Source organism: Nilaparvata lugens, chromosome 3, assembly GCF_014356525.2.
Source record: "Nilaparvata lugens isolate BPH chromosome 3, ASM1435652v1, whole genome shotgun sequence".
Lineage (NCBI taxonomy): Eukaryota > Metazoa > Arthropoda > Insecta > Hemiptera > Delphacidae > Nilaparvata > Nilaparvata lugens.
The window spans coordinates 37,704,953-37,731,240 of NC_052506.1; the positions used below are offsets into that span (position 1 = coordinate 37,704,953).

General features: G+C 36.3%; 1 protein-coding gene across 2 annotated transcripts in view; it reads left to right on the forward strand.

The window, feature by feature from the left end:
* The window catches only part of LOC111054272 (dual specificity tyrosine-phosphorylation-regulated kinase 4), a 272,216-nt gene that overhangs the window by 89,660 nt on the left and 156,268 nt on the right, over nucleotides 1-26,288 (forward strand). The window contains exon 1 of one of the 2 annotated variants that reach the window (XM_039423689.1): nucleotides 6,991-7,281. The exons of the other annotated variant lie outside the window; for it this stretch is intronic. The gene's annotated coding sequence lies outside the window, so the exon portion shown is untranslated. Of the gene's footprint in view, nucleotides 1-6,990; nucleotides 7,282-26,288 lie in introns of those variants that run through there. 2 annotated transcript variants of the gene reach the window in all.

Here is a 26,288-nt window from a genome sequence, read left to right on the forward strand (position 1 = left end):
CCAAATTCTGATATAAATCAAAACATAATACAACTTAATTCATTGGAGACAGCCGTTGGAGAACAGCAATTATTTTCATCTGAATTAAATGCCGAAGTAGTAGAGAATGAAACAGAAGCTTCTAGTCATTGGAAACAGGCCCAAGAGAAGTTAGTACAACTTGAAAATCAAATACATCATTTCCGCACGAGAATATAGAGCCTATTCCCATAGCAACGTTTGATTCACTACACAGTTTCAATGAATTAGGCCGTTTTGACAATACAGACCGCTATCTCCAACCTAAAGAATTTATAGATCAGATAAAACTAGTTCAATCATTAACACCCACCTCTTGGAATTTTTGGCGTCTCCGTTTGACTAATTTATTGATTGGCGAACCCCTGATGTTTTTTCGGAGTAGAGCCCATGAATTTACATCATTGGATGAGTTTGTAGCTGTCTTCCTGGAACAGTATTGGAGCAGAAGTAAACAGTTGGACGTGCTAGCGGACATCATATCATGCGATTTCAACCCTAACTTAGACGGTGCATGTACCACTTTCGTCACTGCCCTACAGTTTAAAAATTCTCAATTGAGCGAGCCCATTAATGAATCGGCATTAGCAAGTATTATTTTAAAGAAGCTACCGTATCAAGTTAGAATGGCACTCGCCACACAACCCATTACTGATTGCAAGCAGCTGATTAATCATTTATATGGCATACAGTCTGTGATGGCAATGTCAAACCACCGTTCAGACCAGAGATATACACAAAATCAACATAACTCGAAAAGTAATCAGTATACCAGCCAAAACTATGAATCAGTACCATATGATTGCTCACGATCTACCCCTCAATTTAAACGCCGCTATAATCATAATCATAATAACAGCTGGAATAATAGAAGTTTTCAGAATCGTCAAACAAATCATTATCCACAGCAAACCTATGAAAGAAATTATTATTATGGCCATGATCGATTCAACACAAATAATGATTACACTCAGAATAATTATAATAGAAATTACAAACCGCCACCTCATCAAATAAGTACAAACTATACATTAGCACATGCAATAGGATTGAATCAACAAAAAACCCGGAACCCAGCACCCAACGACCCGCCACCAGATATACAGAAAACTACAGCTAATAAACCAGGACTATATGATACCCCCGATATAACAAGCATAAGCTCAAATGAAACAAACCAAGAAAAGCAGGATATTTCAACGTCATACACCACATTCAGAATTGATTTACCGGAGACTTTGTTACAAGAAACACAAGATAACCCACCACCAGACACACAGGATCCCATACAAGACAGCCTATCACAAAAAACCGCCGCCCAACATGCAATTAAAGCCAGCCGCAAGCATCAGCCTCTATTAAGTTTCCTGTTCCCCACCGAAGAGCAACCTGCCACCGAAGAATCACTGCTAAAAATAAACAGTTGCCAGGAGGAGACCGTCACCATACTATCCGCTTTGAACGTCTCACTCGCGCATCAAGAGACCGCCACCGCACCCGCGCATCATTTGACCCCACAGCAGACCAAGGACCCGGACCAAGAGGACGACACCAGAGAGGACGGCATGCAGGAGAAAAGAGGCATGCATCATAAGGCCCGGAGACGGAAGCGCCCGAGGACACCGGACGGCCGACATAAGGAAGAGGAGGACGGCATCCGGGAGAAGAAGATGCATCGCAAGGCCCGGAGGCGGAAGAAGCGACGAAGGAGGAACCACGCGCGCGCATACCGGCCGCATGTACGCTTCAAGAGACAAAGAAGGAGGATTCCGGACCGGCACCAAGGAGGACAGGAAGAGATCGCCGACGTCATGCATCCGCGGCACATACGCTTCAAGCGAGATATTCAGCGATGTGACCGGAATAATAGGCCAAAGAAATATAATAAAAATGGAACTGGTAACAAAGCAAATACGGATTCGTGCATGGGCAACAAGGAAATGGAAGATGGACTAATGAATAATGGAAGGTGGTTAAGAAGAGTGAAAGGAGTAAGGAATAATGTCAATAAAATGGAAGTACCGGGCTATTATATGTGGAAAGATTATATTATTAAAGAACTAATTAGTGTTTTGATTTATTGTATTGTGTGGATTACCATGTCTGTGATAATATTGAAAAGTGATGCTATTGATGTTATAATTAAGACCATGTTAGTGTTGAAGGAATTTGTTGACTGTTGGAAATCTTGTATGGTGAAATTATTTGTTATTATGGCTGTGATGTTTGCTAAAAATTGTGATGTTAAGGAAATAATGAAGAGGATAATATTATTGAAGAAGTTTATGGCCTATGAAAAATCTTGCTTTACGAAACTGTTTCCTGATATGATTAAGCTTGTTTATAAAGAAACTATGTGGATAGTATTGAAAGAAAATAAATGGAAGACTTTGAATCAATTAAAAGAAATTATTATTAAAGGAACAAGGAGTTATTTGAAGAGAGAATACACCAGATACCGGGGTTTTATATTCATGAAGATAAATTAATAATAGGACAGCCTCAACAATCAACAAATGGATAGCAGATAACCCAACCAGCATACAGTGTAGCTACAAGCAGAAAGTCAAAAGATATGGGAAGACCACTACAATTCTACGTGAAATATCATCGAATTTAAAATAATATGATAAGAAATCAAGGAAAACATTATTATCAAACCGTTTACTAACCTTCCTTAATAAATTTAATATTGGTATAGGACCTCGTGGCAACAATCCAATGTTTAATTCCTTCCAGCCGTTAGAAGCCTGCAATAAGGAAAAGAACAATTTTTAAATATGTAATTAAATCATATACATCAGATAAAAAAGGACACAAGCGGGGATAATAAAATTAAAATTTGTTAATTACCTTTTTAAGAGAAAAAATTGAGCAGTTAGGTTAATAGTTATGAAACTCGACAGCGAATTCTGTAGAACCAGTGACCAGCTGGCCAAAGCCACCCAAATCAAACGAATGTAATGTCTGTTGAACATATGTTTATAAAAAGAAGTACTGTACCCAAAGAGTTATTTATTATTGTTATTTATTATATTATTAATGTCGATATATTTATTTATATGTTTTTATATTTATTACTTTCAAATATGCCACGTTTGTTACCTGAAAGATTTAAAGTGAATACCAGTTACCAAAACCAAAGAGCCATTAGCAAAAGAAAGTATTGTACCTGATGTATAGAAAATTATTTATATTAAGACCTAAGAAATACTATAAGATATAAGCCCAGAAGTTTATGAATCGAAATTATTGTCTAAAAGGAATCATTTATGAGAATTATGAAATGTGTGTAGTTAAGTTGGCGGCCCTGCAAGCGGCGAATTTAAAAATTACTGTGTTGTAAATGGTGTCTGGAGGAGTACGTTTAGAAGTTTATATTTATGATATTTTTATGTGTGTTGAGGAGGAGAATTTGTTATTGTTTTGATAAAGGTATAAAGGAGATGCAGCAAATATGACTGCGAAATGTGATAGAAGTAGGAGAGTATAATTTATAAATAAAGTATAGTGTATATCAGTGTATTTGAAGGGTGGGTTTTCATTAAAAACATTGTGATTCTCAAATATTTTGAATTCAAACCCAGGGGCGTGTGTAACATATTTAAATCTGGGTAGATGAAAAGCCCTAACAGAAATAGTAATAGGTCTAAAAATAAAGTAATTGGCTAATATCGCCAAGCAGATAATAATCAAGATAAGATAGCATCAGCTTGTTCTGGCTAAATGGTACAAGAACTTAAAAAGGATTTGAAGGAAGTTTATTACTCATAAATAGATTATTTATAAAATATTTGAAGATTGAGGTTAGGTAGATGTATTCACAGATCGGTGACCTAGAGATCGATCAAACCGAAGAACGTAGAATCTGACCAAAACCCCTTGGCAGAGCTTTATTGCATTCGGATGGTGTGCAATGTGAAAAAACACCCGTCCACGTGGCTAATTATTAGGTAGCATGGAATTAATATTAATATATAGAATATTAACTAGCATGCAAAGAGCATAAATAAAAAACCAAATAAAAATAATTTAATGTATTCAGGAAATAAGAGTTACCAGGCGCATGAATACCTAATAAAATTTGCATGCACCAATAGTAAAACGGCAGTTAATAGGCGGCAACTGTAGGCCAATTCAAAAATATTTATATATATTTATATAATTGTAGTAGATTTTGTGTAAAAATTTGTGTAATCTATGTTATCAATATGGCTCGAATGCAAAGAAATTATTAATCATATAATCTAAGCAATATTTTGGCATTCTTTGTAAGATCTATTTGAATTTAATGGCGGAGGATTGAGATATTTAAATTTTATGCTAATTTGAAAGTCGGAAAGAGGATCTGTAAAACTTGAGAAGGAAGAACCAGCACTCGCCAGCCAGATGCCACCATAAGAGGACCCCAAATATTTTAGAGCGAAGTACCTTATTAATAATTTTGTAAAAGTTAAAGTTAAAGTAAATTATTAAATCTCATGCTTTACCGACTGATGCCAAGCAGGAGGCTAATCGTTATTTATATAAAGAATAACGTGACACAAATACATGTCGCCCAACGTGATAGGCCACGGATACGACAAATATTCTAAGCAAAGTAAAGGACATTTCAATTCGGCTGTCAGTTCAGGGCTCATACATTGATATGCTATAAATTTGAAGGGTAGCTGTGTAACAAACGTATTTCAGTGAATTTGATGGATGAACTCTACTTCATGACTCATGGTGGGTTAAATACAGGTTACAAGGGAATAGCGTAGGGACTCAGATGTTGGATGGCGTCCTAGATACAACCCCTATAATGGTTGTAGCATGTAATAGGGCAGGTGATTTAGTTGTGACCCTTTTGTGAACAGAGCGCAGCCCGCATCTCATTCTCATTCCCTGTCGAAGGCTTTTCTGGCGTCTAGCAGCGCTTAGGCTGCGGCTGATTGATGGCGGGCTCACACTACAACACTACATTTTGCAACTCTATTCAAAATTATTGAGAGTTAATCGATTGAGCAAGACCTTTGGAAAACCATCAAAGGTTTTGATAGTAGTTTAAAGTATAGTTTTCAACATAGAATCTTTCTCATATACAGGACACAATGACCCAGTATAAATTGATTATTACCGAGAACTTGATATTCATTCCTACACATATTTCTGAATTTTTCCCCTCAGGGAGGGGTATTCTAAGGGCATCATACTATCATACATGCCACATAGTATGATGCTATTACTTGACTCAATCTTGGAATTGGATAACAAGTTGCACTCCACTCTTATCAAATCAGGGTCTCTAATTATCTTTTTTAACAATGATAATATAAGGAATAATGAGAATCATTGAGTTTAATTGGAATCTATTCAATATTTATATTTCATCTCCACGTTTTTTAGGCTAAAAGTCTTTTCAATAGACTATTAACGATATCACCATATCAGTGAAAGTAATTTTGCTCATTGTAAATGAGCATATTATGGTTAATTAGCATGGTCTTTCCAGTTCTTGTTTCGATAATATTTTGAATCTACAGTTTCAATTTGTTCTTGAGAGTCTCTTTCAAGAATGATCAATGTATAGTATTTCTAGTACTATATATAGTCCTCAGTGAGGACTCAAGAGACTCAGAGAAGATTCAATACTGGTAGACGCAGAGGAAGACATTTTTTCCTCATCTTAATGTTGACAACATTGTCTAAAATAGGATCAGCACTTCTCTGTCAACTCGAGTATCTCTTTATAGACTTGGAGCTTGTGAGCTATCAGTGTATTTATAAGACCAATAGTCTATATTGAACCATTAAATTAGGGTTGTATAGAACGGGTATAACGGGAATCTATTATCCCTCTTTAAGCCCGCATCAATTAATTAAAACCAGTCATTTTCATTCTATTCAGAGATGATTCAAATTACAATATTGCCCATGCTCAATTGATGTTACTTCTTTCTTTAACAATCTGAAAAAGTCGGATTCTAGGTTGTCAACTAACATCATTGGAGCTACCGTTGAAATTGATGCAGAATTGCCGATTGCGGTGTATCTGGGAATTTTAGTATATCCAACTCGAAATCAAAGAATATTTTTGGAGAGAAATCTTCAAGAGCTCATTAGAGTGATAAATACGAATAGGTATGAAAATACATAACAATTCTCAATTGCAATGATTCATGATAAGAATGGATATGAAAATCCATTATAAAAATCCATGCATATGCATCTCAGCAATGACGACATAAGTTAATCGGATCTAGCAGTGGACCTGGGTAGTTATGACATGACTCTCAACGTTTTCAGCACTGCTGGAACTCAATAGCTCTAATAATTATCTATTTATTGAACAACTGGAGAACTAGTTTTGCTAATCTCTATGACTCCAAGTGCTTATTAATACTTGCATTCGATTGTTTCAATTTTGGGGACAATGTTTTTATTATTGTTGGATAGCGATACTGATAACGGTGCTCGGACCTTGACATACAATCTTTGTTAACAAATTCAAACAATTCAGACATTCGTGAATTCAATAGGCCTACATTGCTACATTACTAATGTAATCCAATGATTTAACATTACATATATTCCGTATATTAATATTACGGTAATTTTCATTTTACATTTCTACAGTAGGTTGTGGTTGATGGTCAGCAAAGTGTTTAGAAACAGGTGATGAGAGAAGTATTGGACGTTACGAGCAAAGTAAACAGTGCACCAATGTTATTTTCAACAAACAGAAAAAGTGGTGTGGGCTGCAGTGGGATCTAGTGGTAAAAAGAGGAAAGTTGTGGTACGAGTCATCAGCCTTCTGCAGCTGTTTTCTGGTACCAGACGGGACAAGACCAAGAGACCAGTGAACGTGAACCTCAGATGCGGCTCGCTGGAGCGCTTCGGCTGTTTCCGTGAGTGTTCGGCTATCATCGGGTCCTGCTTTGGTCTCAGCTGGTTGCCGAGGGCTTTGACTCTGTCTACCCTACGCTCCAGAACACTACTCCTCGAACCACCGTAGTTCAGGCCATTTGGTATTGTCAGTCGCGTCGGCTGTGTGTTATTTCTCCAGCCAGTGCAGTTGGTTTGTGTTATGCGTTTAGCTAGTTCCTTCCAGTGACTGGTGCAATTCTCTGATTTCCTCATCAAACTTTGTGCGAATATATCGTGTGTTATTTCTTCTGCTTGCCGGTATTTGTGCTTTCCACAAACACTTTGAACGGATTGACTGCATGCATTTCTCATCTGAACAAACACTGGAACAGTTGATCAAGATTTAAGTTTATGGTAAGCTCGCTTTTTCACTATTCTGTAGCAAATAATAGCCTATATTATATACATCTCACCAATTATCAAAGTTTGAAGACATGATTAGAGAAAGTAAACAGTAATAGGATCAAATCCAATCCAATACTGTAGTTGATATTATGCTAGCAAATAACAGAAAACCTGCAAAATTTTCAAAAAGCTTTATTTTCAAGATCACTGTAAAAATACCTTGTTTCAATTTGAATTGCTAATTAAGAATAATGACATAATATTGTATTCCGAATCTCCCAGAATATTTTTCCAAGTCAGTAACTGAATAATTTTACATTTCACATAATATAGGTAAGTATCGTACAGGATATTAATTTCATGAGCAATGTAAATGAGCCTTATCTATGTTGTTCATTAGGGATATTAAGGTTTAGTTCAGTGCTATTTGGTGTTGATTTTTTATATGAATAATTCATGAAGTCATGCAGGGTCGAGCTGTCATGAAAGTTGATAATCACCTACAACTGTAAAAAACTCATTCAAGCTGGATCTTATTTCTTGATCAATATTGGTTGATCGTCACAAAATCAAAATTGCATAAAGCGAAAACAAAAAAAAACTAGAAACGAAGCTTTTCATTTCAAACTATTCATGCTTTATTGAAAAATGTTCCACTCGTATCTTGAATCGATTGATATTCAATATTTCATTGTTGTGATAAATCATGTTTTTAATATTTTCTTCTCTCATTTTTATTCCATTGCGTCGTACCATGATCTTTGAGTAGTCATAGATTAATGAATAAATTAATTTAAAAGATTTTTTTCAGTAAAATATTTATTTGTAAACACTTTATTCCAAAACTGTGGAGTACAAAATTTTTCCAGGTGTTTCATAAAAAATTCTAAATACATATTTATTATGCTTTATAATAAAATGTAATATTCACAAGATTCTTACTGAATGTATTTTTAAATGTAGACTACTTTCTGCTGAAATAGATTATATAGTATGAAGTTTTGTAAATAACATATTTGAACTGTGGTAAGCTCCAATTCCTTCAAAATGGAATCACGTGTCTGATGCAGTTACACACTAAATATTTGGATATACATTATAAAGAGCTTGTTTGTGGATGAAATCATCAATCATATTTAGAAAGTCATAATTATCATGAGTGGAAATCCACGTTCTTCGTGCATTGGACTATAGTATTGTAAACTCTAGATTTCACTGTTCATTCATATTATCTCAATATAATACAGATAAAGGCCTATTACAGAATACAGAATAGTGGAGGAACGTATGTCCATTAGTCATCATTGATAAGAGATAAGCTCCTAACACTAAACAGTGTTTACTAGCTAACAGAACTAATTCTTTGTCAGGCTGTTATCTCTTGCTAAGGAAACATAGAACAACTCAAGTGATTATTGAAGCTTTAATTGGCTCTAGTGATAGAAATAAACGTTTTACGTTTCAATTTGTGAGTTTGTTCTAGTAAATGTCTCATAAAGTAAATGTTGAAGTTATAGTTGATATGAATCACTTTGATTCTTTACTGTTTCTTACTTTCCTTGCCCTATTACCATAGGTGAGGAAAGTATTGCTTTCCAAAAAAAAATTAAGGTACCCCAATTTCTAAATTTCTATACGTTTCAAGGTCCCCTGAGTCCAAAAAAATGGTTTTTGGGTATTGGTCTGTGTGTGTGTGTGTGTGTGTGTGTGTGTGGTGTGTGTGTGTGTGTGTGTGTGGTGTGTGTGTGTGTGTGTGTGTGTGTGTGTGTGTGTGTTGTGTGTGTGTGTGTGGTGTGTGTGTGTGTGGTGTGTGTGTGTGTTGTGTGTGTGTGTGTGTGTGTGTGTTGTGTGTGTGTGTGTGTTGTGTGTGTGTGTTGTGTGTGTGTGTGTGTGTGGTGTGTGTGTGTGTGTTGTGTGTGTGTGTGTGTTGTGTGTGTGTGTGTGTGTGTGTGTGTGTGTATGTATGTGTGTGTGTGTGTGTGTGTGTGTTGTGTGTGTGTGTGTGTGTGTGTGTGGTGTGTTGTGTGTGTGTGTGTTTTTGTGTGTGTGTGTGGTGTGTGTGTGTGTTGTGTGTGTGTGTGTGTGTGTGTGTGTGTGTGTGTGTGTGTGTTGTGTGTGTGTGTGTGGTGTGTGTGTGTGTGTGTGTATGAGTGTATTAGTGTATGAGTGTATGTGTGTATGAGTGTCTCTGTACACGATATCTCGTCTCCCAATCAACGGAATGACTTGAAATTTGGAACTTTAGGTCATTACACTAGAAGTATCCGACACGAACAATTTCGATCAAATGCAATCTAAGATGGCGGCTAAAATTGCAAAAATGTTGTCAGAAACAGGGTTTTTCGAGATTTTCTCGAAAACGGCTCCAACGATTTTGATCAAATTTATACCAAAAATAGTCATTGATAAGCTCTATCAATTGCCACAAGTCCCATATCTGTAAAAAATTCAGGAGCTTCGTCCCATCTATGCAAAGTTTGATTTTAGATTCCCAATTATCAGTCTTCAGATACAATTTGAACAAAAAATCTCAAGTGGAAAAGATTGAGCATAAAAATCTCTACAATGTTCAGTAACATTTTCACTTAAAATTGAAAATAAGCTCGAAATTCGAGAAAATGTGATTATTCAATTGCAAACTGTTGGCAACCGTTGATTCTATTAAATCATTCACTATCAAGAGATAGCAGACCTCGTGTGTCTCCAGCGTTAATAGTCCTGTCACCAGCTGGCTCAGATCTTAGAATAGTAGACTTGAAATGCGCGTGAACACTAGCGTCAGGTGATCAATTTTCATAACGGCAAGGAAAGTTGTGTGAGTGCGCCACACCAGATTTTATCTATTGACTATTGAATACTGTATCAAATTTCATTTAATAACTCTGCCTCCATATTAATCAACTAATGTTTTTGGGTATTCCTTCCAAGTTCAATATAAGGAATCTGGCAACATCTGAACCATTATCTCAGCAATTCTGAAAAATGTTGAAGCATGGATTTCACAAGTGGTAGGGACAGTATATTATAATAGACTTTTTGAGAACTGGATGCAATTGATTATGAAGCAGGATCAGAGTAGGCATTACGCAACACACGGTAGGCGAGCTGTTAAATTATGCCAGAACTCGCTTTTTCTAATAGTGAATATTATAACAACAATTATTGCTGTTAACTTATTGACTGAATATATATGTCAAAACTGATTAATTTGCACAATTTCCAATCTCTCACGTTTTTTTTTTTTTTTTAATGTTGGACCTTGTGGAAATCAGTGCCATATTTAGGGTCTTGATCCATTCCGGTTTCTTTGTTTACTTTGAAGAAGTCCAGAGTTTTATATCATGCGACATGAATGACTGATGTTGTAGGTTCAACTATTCTTTCAGAAACAATAAAAGTTCGCAGGTGTGTACTTGACAGGTGGTCGTGGAATCGTTTCATTCCAAGATCTAAGCTGAAACATTTTCATTTATTGGAACCTATGTAGCAATTGGAAATAGTTAATGTGTCTAATTAACCAAGAGGTATTCCATAGTATTGAAAGATCACGTGAAATTTAGTTTTTACAAACATTTTTCAATTATGCTACAGTATATTCCATTTCCCTAGTCGTGTGATCGAAGAAAAACATTATCAACAAACCTTTACATTCCTATTGTGGAATACGCCTTCGAAAGATCAGTAACTAATGAATGATCAATCATATGGCCGTAAAACTGAAAGTTTGAGGCCACAACCAACCCAGCTTGATTCCTGTCAGGAACTTCGATAACATTTGAACTTCACAAAGAAAAGAACTAGTGGGATGACACAACCTTCTTCTCTTATTGTCCAATTCGCCCCCACTGGATCAGCCACTAATAAATGATCAATCATTTGTCTAATTTGACCGGAAAAATTGAAGTTTGAGGCCACTATTTCCTGTCAAGCATTTCGATAACAGTTGTACTCTGCCATGGTAAAGTAGTTGACAGGCAGGTAGGCAGATAGACATTTGCTCATTTTTCTATACAATCTCGGCTAATCGAAGTATCGAGCATAAGTGGTACTTAATAATGTTGGGCTTACAGACTTCTGAGCCTGTGGGTGAGTTTGCCACAATAGCTAGTCTTTTAATATTGAGGCCAAGGCTATCTTTGCGGACATAGCTTGTATTATATCCTAGTTATTGTAATCATGATGCAGTTTCAACGAGCTTAGAATGCATTGGGTCGAAATTGTGTCTAGTTCAGTCCAGAAATGATAAGAGCTTTAGAAATTAATTTCTCTTGAGTTTTCTTGCTATTGGCAATGAAGAGCTAAAGCAACTTGACGTTATGAAATCTCAAGAAAAAACCTTGTACTTCAGAATGCATAGAATGCATTTTATTTATGGAAAGGGAATATCATGTGAGGGTACCCTTATGATCATGTTTCACACTCCTTAATCACCCTTGAAACCAAATAATAATTGTTAAAAAAAACATCCCACATTGACGAGAATGAATAATTGACAGAATAACTATGGAAGTCAACATTGGCGGCGCGTTTTCAATGAACTGAGTGCGAGAAGAAAAGTGGTTTGGTCTCCCCCCTCGAAAGTGGGGATCATCTTTCTGTGGGAAGAATCGTCCGGTTTCCATTGAGGATGGGGATAAGAAAAGCGGACAGTCGACTAGCAGGCAGATGTCCAGGATGTGGTCTCATTGTGGCTCACGCTATTCTTTATCTACTCTTTTTCTCTACTTATTTTTTTTAGTCTTGAGACATCATTTTACCTATTTAGGCGTCTGCGGACGACACCATGACATACGATCTCAAGCCGCTCTAATCCGGTCATTAGCTGCTGTATTTGGCCTACATAATAGCTATGCACTCTCCACCCTCTCTTTTGCAACATGTTTGACCACCTTTATCCTCTCACTTTACACTCTTGTCAAGTGTCTCATTGCAAACAATTCGGGTTGGATTTAATCAGATATAAAATTGGTGATAAGGACATTTTGCATAGACTTTTTTTTATATTTCATTTTTCAACGAGTTCTTTCCTACAGGGCAGATGGATACCTATTATTAATTTATCCTTAAAAAGGAAAATTTGAAAGTTCATCTTCTCTTGAATTTGGTTTCAATTTATAACCAAAATTGATAGACTTTGGTTATATTTAGTAAGGTCCACGTTAATAGCAGTATTTGATCAGCATTGGTGTTGCTATCCATGTCCATCATTCAACAAAGCAGACTGCGCTATCCTTTTCTAGCTCCTCAACGTTGCCATTTCGTTTTGTAAACAAAGTAGAAATATATTTAACTAGCCGTCAGGCTCGCTTCGCTCGCCATATCCGTCTAGCCAGGGGCTCCGCCCCCTGGACCCCCGGCTGGATCGTCCAAGAATGAGATCAGCAGGCTCGCTTCGCTCGCCTGCATTTTTCATTTGAGCATTTTTATCATGTTAGGACGATCCAGTCGGGGGTCCATACTAAACGTCTGGCTAAACGGGTATGGCGAGCGAAGCGAGCCTGACGGCAAGTAATATAATATTCCCAGGGATAGCTCTGATTGAAGTAGCAGTGCCCAATCAATTTTTCCGCGATAAATGCATTTCAATCTTCAACTTGGTGCCAACCTAACAAAGTCAACTCAACTTAATGCCAACCTGACAAAATTATTAATCTAGTTACCAGTTAACAACTGTTTCGAAGAGGTACTCTCTCTAGATTATTTATACTGTAGTTCTATATTAACATATGGTATGGACATTTTTCAATTATAATTAAGAGAATAAGAAGAATATACATGCTAAAAGAAGAACTTTAAACCCTTAAAAACCACCCTTGGAGTTAAAATATTGCCAAAAGATTTCTTAGTGCGCCTCTAAAGGGCCAACTGAACATACCTACCAAATTTGAACGTTTTTGGTCCGGTAGATTTTAGTTCTGCGAGTGAGTGAGTGAGTGAGTCAGTCAGTTCGTGAGTGCCATTTCGCTTTTATATATATATAGATTAACAACATATTATAAAATGTATACCATAATAGTATAATTAGAATGTATAGACCAATTACAGAAAAGTATTATTCAATCAATAAAAAATAATATACTTCGTTGACGAATAAAATATAATTGATTATTATTTAAAAATTGAACAGTTGATATCACATCAGATATACCTAAATCAGTCATCTACTATAGAAGGCAGTGCAAGGCAGAGAATCGGCAACGCTGTTCTCCTATCTTACTCCATTGCTATTATTACGTGGACCTCACTGTAGTGAAGCTCTTTGATTATACATTACATTAGCCTATGATTGACATGAACACTTCACTTCAAATAATTTGTTCTCTAACTTATGAATCTTGGACCTGGAGAGATTATTGTACGATGGGAAATCTCTTGAAAGCCCATTGTTTCTTAATAGAGTTGTACTAGAAGATTGATATGCTGGAAAAGTATTGCGTTACAAGTTGTTGATTCTTTGTGATGTTGGTGGAAAATGTATTATATTCTTCAAAAAGTGTCATTGAGAGGAAATGAATGGAATGGATTTTAGTAGAAGGAAGGAATTACATGTAATTGATGAAATTCTTCATAAAATTCCCTATAAATTCCTGATTTGTAATCACTTTTATCATAATTCATCTCCAGAGCTCTCTCTCTCTCTCAGTCACACTCCCCAACTCAAATGCTTGGAGAGTCACGTTTCTATCGTTGGAGATGTGGGAAGTTCATCACCATTTGTCTAATGATTTTCCTTCTATTGACGCCTTCTGTTTCCGTAAAAATGTCTTCCCCAGCTGGTAAGAGTTCATTCGGCTGTTCCCACACTGATAGCTACTATTCTGATACCGACCATCTGTTATTATCAAATTTCAGCCCTTCACTTTGGTCCCCTCGTAAAGTTCTGTAAACTTCCGCTCTTTTTATCCAACAGAATAGGGGATCGGCTCATATTGTTCTAAGTATATTGAGTATTCAGTGGAATTGAGTCTACCATGTGGTAACTAAGTTTTTGAACTCTTGTAGATTAGAATCTATGGATCATTATAATTGTCGTTATTTTTGTATTACGTGGTGTATCCACAGGAAACGGGATCTTTTAAAAGGTTCCTCCAGTTTGTACGAGCAAGCACAGTACCTGGGAGTAGCATTCGATTTCTCTGTAGGTTTTCAATGGTAGGGTATTCCTATTTCTATACTTTTTTAGGATTTTAAATTAAATAAGAGTTTCTGTATGAGCAAAACAAAACTCCCTTTGATACTCATTGGAGTTGTTTCTTGTTGAATTGTATGCTCACAATAATAAGCGTAGGTAATAGAGAGATTAAAAATTACATATTATGGTAATAGGGATTCATTCATGGATGAAGATGGGTTCAAAGTGGGTTCCATATCTTTGGGAACCAATTTTGTAGGTCAACCCTATTATCCGAACTAGATTCACGAGGACTGTCAGTAATGTAGGTGCAATGCAAATAACTTCTCTAAAGGCTCTTAAAATTTTGATGTTTTTTATTTGGAACTAATTACCTTCTCAAATCTTTTGCTTTCCATTTTATTTAGAATGAGAATTCTCAAATCTTTTGCTTTCCATGTTATTTGGAATTAGAATGGAAATTGAGATCTGATTGAGCTAAGATCTATCTGAAAAAAATAATAGGAACTTAAAGTCATATTTGAGCTTATTACAATTATAATAGGAAAATTCAATTGTTGTATTTAGGCTCTATACAATTGATCAATCTTCATTTCCAGGTACGGTAATGATCCTTCCAGATACCGGTGATGTGAAAAATTGTTTTGAGGAGTTGCTTGATCTATCAAAAACAAATTTGAGCATCCGATCTCACTAGTTGTCAAATCTGCAAAAAACGTAGAAATCGATCTGTAAAACAAACAATAATTCAATTCTTGACGCAGTGTTATTTTTCACGCACCCTCTATACACGGGTGGCCTAGGCCGATAAGGCTGTGCAAACGCTAAAAATAAACTTTCTACTCGTGATATTTTTCAAAGTTTTTCGATTTGTATATCATCAAGCTATGAAAATGTAAAAGTTTCCTCAGGATTTTTTTCTGGTCATTACTTTTCGAGATATGAGCGCCTAAAGATTAAATTTTTGGGACAGAACATTTCAAATTCCGTAAGAGATAAATCTATGAGATTTAGAGGATAGATTCTTCATGGTATTGTTGATCTAGTAAAACAAAAAAATTTAGGAGATATCAATTTTTAAGATAGTTATTCAATTTACTAAAAATAACCAAAAATAACATTTAGTTGAGTTATTTATGGTAAATTGAATGACTTTTTCAAAAATTGATATTTTCAGAAAATTTCTGTTTTACTAGATCAACAATACCATGAAGAATCCATCCTCTAAATTTCATGGATTTATATCCTACCGAATTTGAAATGTTCTGTCCCTCAAAAAGTAATGATCGGAAAAAAATGTTTTCCTGAGAAAACTTTTTCATTTTGATAGCTTGATGATATGCGAATCGAGAAAATTTGAAAAATATCACGGGTAGAAAGTTTATTTTTAGCCTTTGCACAGCCTTAAGTTATCAAGTCCACTCATCCCCAGACGTTCCGGACTCAACCTGAAACTGTAACTTATTATTGAGCTCTTCCTATTTTATCACCTATGCCCCACAACGACTTGAGCATCAAGAACAAAATGTAGACTTTAAGCTCTTGAACAAACTTATTGAGTCATCCATTGGCAAACTATCCATGTAGAAGAACATCTTTCTCATGAAAGAAGCTGGCCCATTATTTTGTAGTGTATAAAGTATACTAGTGAGAGGCAAACTATTCATGTGACTAGAGCTACTGCAGAACGGTTGTACTTGCACTTTAAATAATAGCATACTGAGCTGAATGGCTTGAGCGTAGGTAATGTGGGGCATTTAGTTGCTCGTCTCGAGTGGGGTCACAGTCGACGGTAGTCCAACCCGGTATGGATGTACTTTTACTGCGGCTTGTTATCAGTGAGAGAGAGGGCTATTACTCATTACGTGTGCCCCGCAACGTTCAACCGTTGCAATAGTATTTCAAAAGTAATCGCCGTTATCATTTTCCAGCGCATGAGAATTATCGTGACCAGATAACAACAATAATAATCATTACCAGTAAGTGAACAGGGAAGGATACATCACCTTTCGTCCAGCCATTATCGTCCGTCTCTGTCTGTTGTGCATTATTTCGGGCGCACAGGAAGCGTTGTGCTTGTTGGCCGTAAGTTTCGTCGCCGTAACGTGTGATTACTGCGTCCGCCAGCCGCACCGCCGTCCGCCGTCCGCTGCGGGCGAAACGTGAGTTTCTTCTCCGATGCTCTTTCGAGGATCAAGCACCGCCCTCGGGCCAAAAACACACCGGACACCCCACCAAAAGAAACACGGAAATCGTCTCATTGTTCTCAAAAGATCCGCTCAATACAGTCATGTTGTATCCATTTAACGATTAATAGCAGTGCTATTTGAGAAGATCGTTTTGTATAGACCTAGAAAGAAGGGACAACCGCAGTTATTCGGGTGGCCTACCTGTCTGGTTCGCATTTCGGACAAGTCTGGCATGTGTTTGCACCAATGTTGTTATCGTTAAATTTGCAAGAGACAGGAAGTACAGCTAAGAAAAGGATGAGAATTCATATATCGACCATAATTATCTTGATATCTATTACCAGCAGTACCTGAAAGTGAGTTGATACATTAATGTCTCAAAGACAAAAGATGAATAACGATACAATAACCTCTCATATAAGTCATAACCTCTATAACCTTCCACATTAGAATAAAAGGTAGCTTATGAGGTAGCTCAGCTTACAGTAAAAGCTATGAAAAACTCAACCCTCTCAAGACTATTAGCATAGTCTTTTAACCAATCTACTAGAGTAACGTTACTCCATACATAGTAATCTAGATATATCAACTGGATGAGGAATGCTTTCTTCTTTCCTATGAGTTTCAAATAATTGTTTCTTTTTGAATTGCAGCATGTAAATATAAAAATAAATTATTTATTTTTAATCTGGTATTAACTCATCGATGATATTAAGGCATTTATTGGAATGTAATTCTCAAACCATATTTCCACTCTCCAGCTACTAAAGGATCAAATCTATGATATGATCAATGTTTTGAGTAATACCATCCATCCACTTTAATGTGGATTGTCATAATTTCCGGTAATCATCATACAATCCACCCTTGAAAAATTGAAGAAACCTAATGATTGAACAAACCTATTCACTTTCAATTGTGAGCAGTTGCATCATGTTATGAGTACATTTCAATTATGGAAAAATATCTGTTTCCGTCGAGTATTAACATCATGGGATTGCGTTCTCCTGTCTCATTCAATCGGTTCCGCATTTTGAGCCAGGAATTGGGGGTGAGGCACGTATAATGTAGGAGATATAGTGGAGTGGAGAGCATGAATTAGCAGTTTTCAAGGCCTGTGGTGCCTGTCCTCTTCAGGGATTTGCTTGCGTGATAATCGGCCCAACTAACTTTTTACCCAGTCAGTTCGTGTGGAAACTTCCTTCGAAAATAATCAGTTGTACGCATGACTATTATTAAAGATTTATAAATAGTCGAAGTTTATCCACTGTCATAAATTGAATGCTTTTACTATCCACCTATCTTTTAGATGGCTTGGAAAGTTGGAGGAAGTACTAATATAGAAATATTCAGTGCATACAATAATTTATTATTCTCTATTTAATGTAGCTTCCGGATTGGTATAAAACGTATAAGCACTGATTATTCTTGTCTGTGGTATAAGGTAGAAAATACAATGTGTTTTCAATTTGGAGGTTGCATCAATTAGAGTATAAGTAGTTGCCAGTTATTGAATAATAACATTTTCATAAATGATTTGAAAAAATTATGAAACGCAATGAACTTATTCATTTTTAATTGTGAGCAGTTGCATCATGCTATGAGTACATTTCAATTGTTATGAAAAAATATATCTTTACGATGAGTATTAGTTAACATCATGGCGTTTATATAAATTCAAATTCAAATTTTTTATTCAAAAAAAAAAAACAAAACAAGTATTACAATCACTTCAATAATCTCTAGGGTCTGTATTTGGGTCGATGTTACGTAGGTAGCCAATCATAAAGTAATACAATAATAGAAACGTTACTATAGCAAAAATAAAAAAGAAGAGAGTACATCGAATCTTACCTAATAAAAAAAAAACAGCTTGTTATAAATCAATGTAGTTGAATTTATTGATTTATAATAATAACTCAGCATCAATGATTATAAGAACCATCCACATATTATATAATTTTATCTTTAAACAAAATTAGTAAATTAAAATTCAATAATTCACACACACACACACACACACACACACACACACGCGCGCGCGCGCGCGCGCGAGGATGAGGATAACAGAAGAGAAGGAGAACTACAGGAGTCACTACGATTGCTGCTAAAGGAGTCACTAAGGTTTAAGAATTATTTTTTTAAGGAAACTATAATTATAATCTATGTGCAGGTCCAACTGGACACTGGACAGCCTCATGCATAACGGAACCCAGCGACAGATGATGCAACTTTTTTCATTACGGTATTCAGAAATCTTTTAAACTTTCTGAATTTCCCAAACAGTATTTTGAGATTGAATTTATGTATGTATCGATGCTACTCATATCTACATTTTCAATTTACATTTACATTTCAATTCAAGATTGTTAGTTTTTTGATGCCCTGGCATGATTTGTCCCTTGATCATTGATTTCGCCATGTAGTCTCTGCTAACTCTGGACGTTGTAGCATTAGTAATAACACATATATAATAGTAGAAAGTAGAAATAGTTTGCCATCATATATGATATAAAATACAAAAAATCAATAATAAAAAATTATTAAATCATATAGATGATCGTGAAATTTATCGCATGATGGTAACCGATTCAATACTTTCAAATCTTGAAATTTTTTACATTCATTAATACTTCAACACCTTGAAATGTTGGACATATTCTCATTTATTTTTACTTATACATTCCCTATTGAATATTGAGTCTTCTCTAGACAAAGGACTAATAGTTGTGCATTACTTCTGTGTAAGGATTGTGGAAACTATTAGTTTCCGGTACTTGTAATCAATCGTACTTGTAATTGAAGCAGGAATCAATGATTCCTCATCCAAGTCCAGCAGAAGGTTCAAATTGTTTTCAAAGTTAATTGACAAGGACAACTACGACTATTATAGAAATAAGTAGCAAGGTTTTGTTGCAAAACGGTTTCACACGCTGTGTGCTCTGCTGATGATTGCATCACCACCGGAGACAAAGTACAGCTCACAGCACTCAGCCAACGCCAACCACTACAACAACGCAAACGCAGTGGGTTCAACTCGGTGCTCGAAAGTGCAATCGGTATGGTACTGACAAAGATGAAGAACAATGGAGAGAGACAAGTGACGAGTGATTGTTAGGAGTGGAACAGAGTGCGAATGATGAGAGAGGATCAGTAAAGATGGAAGAGAGCGGTGTAACGTGAGAGACACTGGAGAGACAGCAAACTGGAGTTTACGATTTTGTTTAAAGTGACAGAGAAGGTAAATCCTGGTAGATCTTGGTGTGAGTGGGAAACAACTAGCATGACCCATAGTGGGAGTTAACAGCTGAGAATTGGAAGACATGTCCTAACCTGTATTATTCTGAATCACGATTCGATAGACTAGAAGGTGAACGCTGGAACACCTGGCCTGCTTGTGTGGCCGCGTGCGTGGATGGCAGCTGATTCAACAACCACTGCAGCGAACTGTTTCAAATTATATTTTAAATTAAGTAGAAGCACGTCGCTCAATAGTTGAGACTAACTAATTTCTATGATCCTATCCATTTTGATATCCTGCAATGGAACTCTTCATCTCCCTCCATTTCTCTGCGCCGCAAATTCCTAAATTCCTCCAAGTCTGAAGAAGATTTGCACGGAGTATATATATCTTCCCATTGTAATCTTTGAAACAAATTCCAAAAAAATGTGCGCTTGTTTCTTTATGTACTAGAATATCTTTACACCGGGAAAAGCTCTGCTGCATCTCTTCAATGAGCAACTAAACACAATAGGCGAAAAAATTGAGTAAGGTGGGCCTTACTGACTTACTCCCTGCTTTAAGTCAGCAGTATAACACTCCCTGTGTTATAATTTTCTTTGATCTATCCGAGCTCATTCTCATTTAGAATTCTATCCACTGTATCATCCAAAATAACTTGCATATAAATAATGTATTAAACTAAAATGAGCATCAGTTATTCAAACAGTATTCACAGCTTCAATCTCAGCAAATCTGAGCTACGTACCACTGGTAAAGCTTGAATGGTAGATTGGTAGTGCATAGTTTGAGTTACCTTATGATTATATTTTCATTCCTGGCTTCACTTGAATTTAGCGTTGGATTTGTGAATGGGAACCCGGCGCACAATAACTGTTTGCAAGCGAAAACTGTGGTTTGCAATTTCGGTGCTTGACTGCGGAAATTTCGACTGCTGACTGAGCTCTCTGTGAGCTGGAGCGCACCAAGCATATCGCAATTGCACGTATACAAGTGAACGCTGCCGCGTCCAATTAAAACGGTACCCTCTTCATTCATTTATTTTGGACGGAAGGAGCAGCCATGAGCACAGAACAGACGAGCGAATATAAATTACCGAGTTCCGTACGCTATATGTATCGTCACGTTCGCCGCTGCCGACTGCCATCGCCATGAATAAGGTGAATAGCCTAGCAAGAAGCAACTCTGCATTCACGCTCCAACAAGAAAGAATTCAATTTCGTTATCACAACATCTGCAATTTTTCAATTTCTTTACATCTCGATCTGATTAACTTCTCGCTCCACCGTTCTTTTCCTAGAATATGGAGAAAAGGATCATTAGTGTTTATTTTATGTGCATTTTAGGTCATATGTATATATTATGTATGAGAGTATTCCAGGAATTCGATCCTCTGCGATGATTGGTTTACAGTAATCTTCGAATATTGATTGAAGTATGGATTGAGTTCCAGCGCTCCATAGGATTTCTCTATTTGAGTAAATTTGAAAAAGCAGACAGTTATCTAATAAAACATGCGGAAATGTTCTACATTTCTCACGAAATTTGGTTGACTGAGAAAGATTTGTTTTTGCTACACAACTGACCAACTGCTGTTGGCGAAATAAATTATTCCTCCATGATCGACTACTTGCCAATTGAAAGAAATGACCGATTGGTGAAAATTTTTACATCCCTTAAAACAGTTCTGCAATGTTCGCTCTCGCCCAGTCATATCAATATTATTTGTAAATCGTAGTTTAGATATTGTTTGCATTTATTCAATTCTATATTTATTTCACGTACGTAACTCCAAATTTTGAGACTTATTCAGCATCTTTGATCGTATAATTTTAACTTGTGTGTTGAAGTGAAGAAACTCTGTTTTTTTCAGAGTAAAAACACAGTTATGCATAAGGATAGTTTTATAAAAGCTATTTTTGATTACTTGATCCATCATTTTCAAGATAAAATTATTATTTATCATCTTTGACTGTTGTCTACTGTTCTGTAGATTGAATAGTGAAATATTTGAGTAGAGAATGTCTAGGAAAGTGAATATACTAGTAGTTTCGAACGTGGATAGAAGTGCTCTTGGCGAGATGACCAAGTCAGCCTGTCTTGAATAAAATCTTTTTATCAAAATTTTTCAAAATCAATCTCAAATGTTATGACAACATCAGATCAATCATATCCCGCTTATAACGTGACACAATCTTAATCTTTGAAACGACTTCTCAAATTCTTTTCTTATGGAAAAACGATCTAAAGTTTTCTTTAGAGTATCTTCATTTTTCATGGATAAAACTGTTTGCCGTTGTGTGCTGGGATATTCAGTGGTATGGTTGGCTGGAAGCAGCAATACAAGTGAGAATGTATTGTCACATACGTAGAGCCAGCAGATAATATAGAGCCTGCATGTTGACTTGGCTGGCAATCGATCTCCGGTATGATAAAGCTGGTTGATTTAGTTTTGGCATGCGATGCCCTCCTCAACGTGACCAACTTGTATCGATTGTTTCTTGCTATATAGCAGTCACGCGTAATAATTCTTCCCTGCTCTCTTCCATCACCCTAGCCAGTGTTTTCTCAGGCTTCTCCCATGTATAATAGTCTCTCTCGAACGATGTTTCCTAATATTTATGATCCTCTACTGCAATTATAGTTTTATAGAGGTTGTAAATAAATAATGTGAGAATTCATGTTCCTAGAATACATTTCACAACTCAGGAAAAATTACTACTACCATAAATTATAACTCGTACAAGGAACACAATCTTATTTTGTGATACGATATAATGCAGCACTGTAGATTTGTGTGGTACAAATTCCATCCCAATACTGCATACTCTTTGATAGTGGTAGTTTCAATCTTCCATTTTTTGTGATCCAATAAGAGAATATACTCTTGAAACTTGTGCATGTTCTCTCATCTATTATACTATCATTTTGCAGTCAATCAATAAAATTTGTTGTCTTTTCTGTCAGTATAAACACGACTCACAAAACTATTCCTATGGATATTTGAACCCCAACGTTCAAATGTCTATTCCAAAACATAAAATACAAACAAATTTTGCATTGAATGTTACCGAACATCCAACAAAATTTTGGAAAGCTATCCAAAAAGTCGAAGCTTGTAATAAACGGATTTGATGACAAAAACAAATATATCTTATTATTGATTATATTATCAATTATTTGTAACTTACCGTATGTAGACTAATCTGATTCCGTGTAGCTACATACTTCCTGTAGCCCATTCCAGCCAACTTGAGTATCATTCGAGAAATAAATCAAGCTGATTCTCCCGAGCCAATTTTGAAGTCAGCGTGCGCTGTTTACATTAATATCAAGCGGCTTAACTATCCTTTCTCTTTCTTCGATTTGAGTGGTTGGTGTTGTGGCGAGCAACGCCTAATTACAGAGCAGCGCTGAGTCGCCGTTCGGCGGGGTTTGTTTGTGTGGCTGGAGCCGCCGCGGCTGCCGACAACGGGAGGGGCCAACAAAAAACAAAGAAAGAGAAGGAGAGAAAAACGACAAAAATGAGGTACTGCTAAAGAGCATCACAGAGAGACAGCTTAAAAAGAGCTGATAACGATCTCTCCTTCCAGACGGGAGAACCGCCCGGCCGGTGGAGAGACGAATAATTCCTGCCATGTCTTCTTTTTATTCTTCCTTCTCATCCTCCTCCTCCTAACATCTCCTCCCTCTCGCCTCTCACTGATTATCTATTTCACTTGTAACCTTTCCACTTAACATCATTACCTAACGATTACAGGATCATCTCTTCTTGTTCAATACAATGGGGACGATTAGTAGGATGACTATAGAATAAAATAATCATGGACCAATATAGATGATAATATTCACCTGTGAATGTCATTCATGAGAGTTTCAAAATGAAAGTACACTCTAGTTTAGTGTGTCATTGTCATGTTTGTTACAAAAATCTGTTCATACAATGTATCTTGTTATTACTAGTGCAATAATTGATCCTACATGATTCATATACTTTGTTTCATTCATGAAATGAATCTTTGTAATTATAGTATGTGTTGCATATTGTATTTTCAAGACAAGTAGCGAAAGCGAAACTTATAAGTGCTATCCTGGAAGATGATATAATTATCATTATAAATCAAATTAATAAAATCCTGGAAGATTTTACATTTTTTATAACTGATATTATTGTTCAATAATTCAAATTATTCAATTGAAGACTATTCATTCGAAATATTATCCAATCTCAAACTACTGAATAATTAGTAGACTTCATTGAAGGCTGATTTCAATACTCTAGTCTCCTCCTAGAGAAGGCTTTGTAGTCTAGAGACTCTTCAACACCTCAACGTCAACATTTTTTAAGGTGTGAATAGAACGAGTGTGTTGAGATTTCGGTTTCGATTGATGCAAACCATGCCACTATCAGCTGTTAATAATGATAAAGACATTTGAATAATATTATCGCGCTGAACCACTACCTCCGTAAACAAAGCCGTAGTGCATTCGAGTGACGTCGGCAGAGGTAGGGCTCCTACACAAATAAAAACATTAGCTGTTATAGATCAGCTGAAATCAACGAATTTTGATTGGTGTAGGAGCTCTACCTCTGCTGACGTCACACGAATGAACTACGGCTTTGTTTACGGAGGTAGTGGCTGAGACTTAGCCGTCCTGTTCACGTTCATGCTTTACAATGTGTTACATGAATGTCGATCGCGACCCGAACTAAAAGCAAGATATCGACCTGACTGTTCTGTTCATACCAAAGCCAGTACGAAGTTGGCTTATTCTGTTTCTTCATGCTGCCACTAAGCTACTCCCTATTTGCCTTCATAATCATAATCTCTCCTCAGTCACAAGCAACATAGTTGCTGGCATGGTCCAGCCCAGCCTTGAGGCCGTAACAAAGCGTACAGATCGCAAGTATTGTGTAATATGGCGACGTCGGTTTATCAATGCATCTCACACCACTTCATGCGTAAACGTGTGCATGAGTCTATTAATGGAACGAGTCGAGTTGGGCGGTGCGGTCCACGTTTCTAGACGGAAGAGTTTCTTCATTAATTTCAGCCGACAGAGCCGGTGTGCATGTGTGCGTGTGTGTGTGTGTGTGTGAAGACTATCATTCATTGAGGGCAGATAGAGAGACGTGTGATGCAACCCACAGCTCACAATTACGATGATCTTGACAGCAGCGGCCAGCAACCAGCTGTTCCTCCGGTTTCGCAGCTTCTCGTCCTTGGCTCTGGACCCAACAAGAACTTTCGTTGTCTTTGTCTCTCTCTTTCCTTTAGTTAGCTGTTTTCTCGCTCCTTCCTTTCGTTATCTTTTTGGACCTTTTTGCTCGATCCAAGTTTGGCAGGATTGAACCTGCTCTTTGTAGACAAGTTGTCGATGGTTTCAATCACAATTATTATTTGGGGTTGGACTCTGGGCGAATAGTCTACCTTGTTGCAATTTACACCCTCATTAGTCTTCACTGAGGCCCAACGAGTGGAGAAACATAATATTATAGAGGGAAATTAATAAAAACATGATCAATTTTAATAAAGTTGCCCATACTAGTGAAGTGATTTTATTATAGAATGATATCATAGACTAACCAAAATGATATGTTCTCCTAGATGAATTCTCTTCAATAAAATCGTCTCTCACATGTAGTAGTATTCTGAAACAGGAATTCATGTGTAGGCTTAGAAGGGAATGCTAATTCTATAGCACTAATATCTTTCTTTGGTTTCCTCACAAGTAGCATTATTATCAATTTATGCTTCCCAGACCCGATCCATTCATTGGCAATACGTTTTGAAAAGGGAAATTGGTATTCCATGGATCATATTTGTATTTTAAAAAGTTTCATTTAATGTGGGACACGATAAAGGAATCAAATCTTGTCTGAATTGTTTTATTCGTAATTCGTGAAAGAAATAAATCCAATCTCTATAAATAAATAAATCCTCATAACTATGAGGATAATAAAATGATGAGGATAACTTGATCTTTCATTCGACAAAAACGAGTCATCCAATGCATGTTCGCTTTCATATTGTAGCATTGAATCAAACAAAACTTTTATTTTATTACATTCACATACTATTGCTCATTCAGTAACGTCATAAATGATCAGTGTGTGGTGATATGTAGACATTTTTTGGAGTCCTTAATGGAAGGGTGAGCCTTTAAATTACAATTGATTGAAAAGGATTTTCAATTCAAAAAAATTGAGGACTATTGTGGTTTATAATTTCACTACCCTCTCCAACATGAAATATTATGCTGGATTTTTTATGTTCAGGATTACAAAAAAAAAATTAAAGACATTCATTAGAAATATCAATAGCTTATCCTTTGGCTGTTATTATAATCTATGTTATGTTGCATATGCATTTTACGAATGTTGTAACGTTGTGACAGAAGAAATTAATGCAATAATTAATTCAACTACTACTATGCAATCTTTAACTCTACA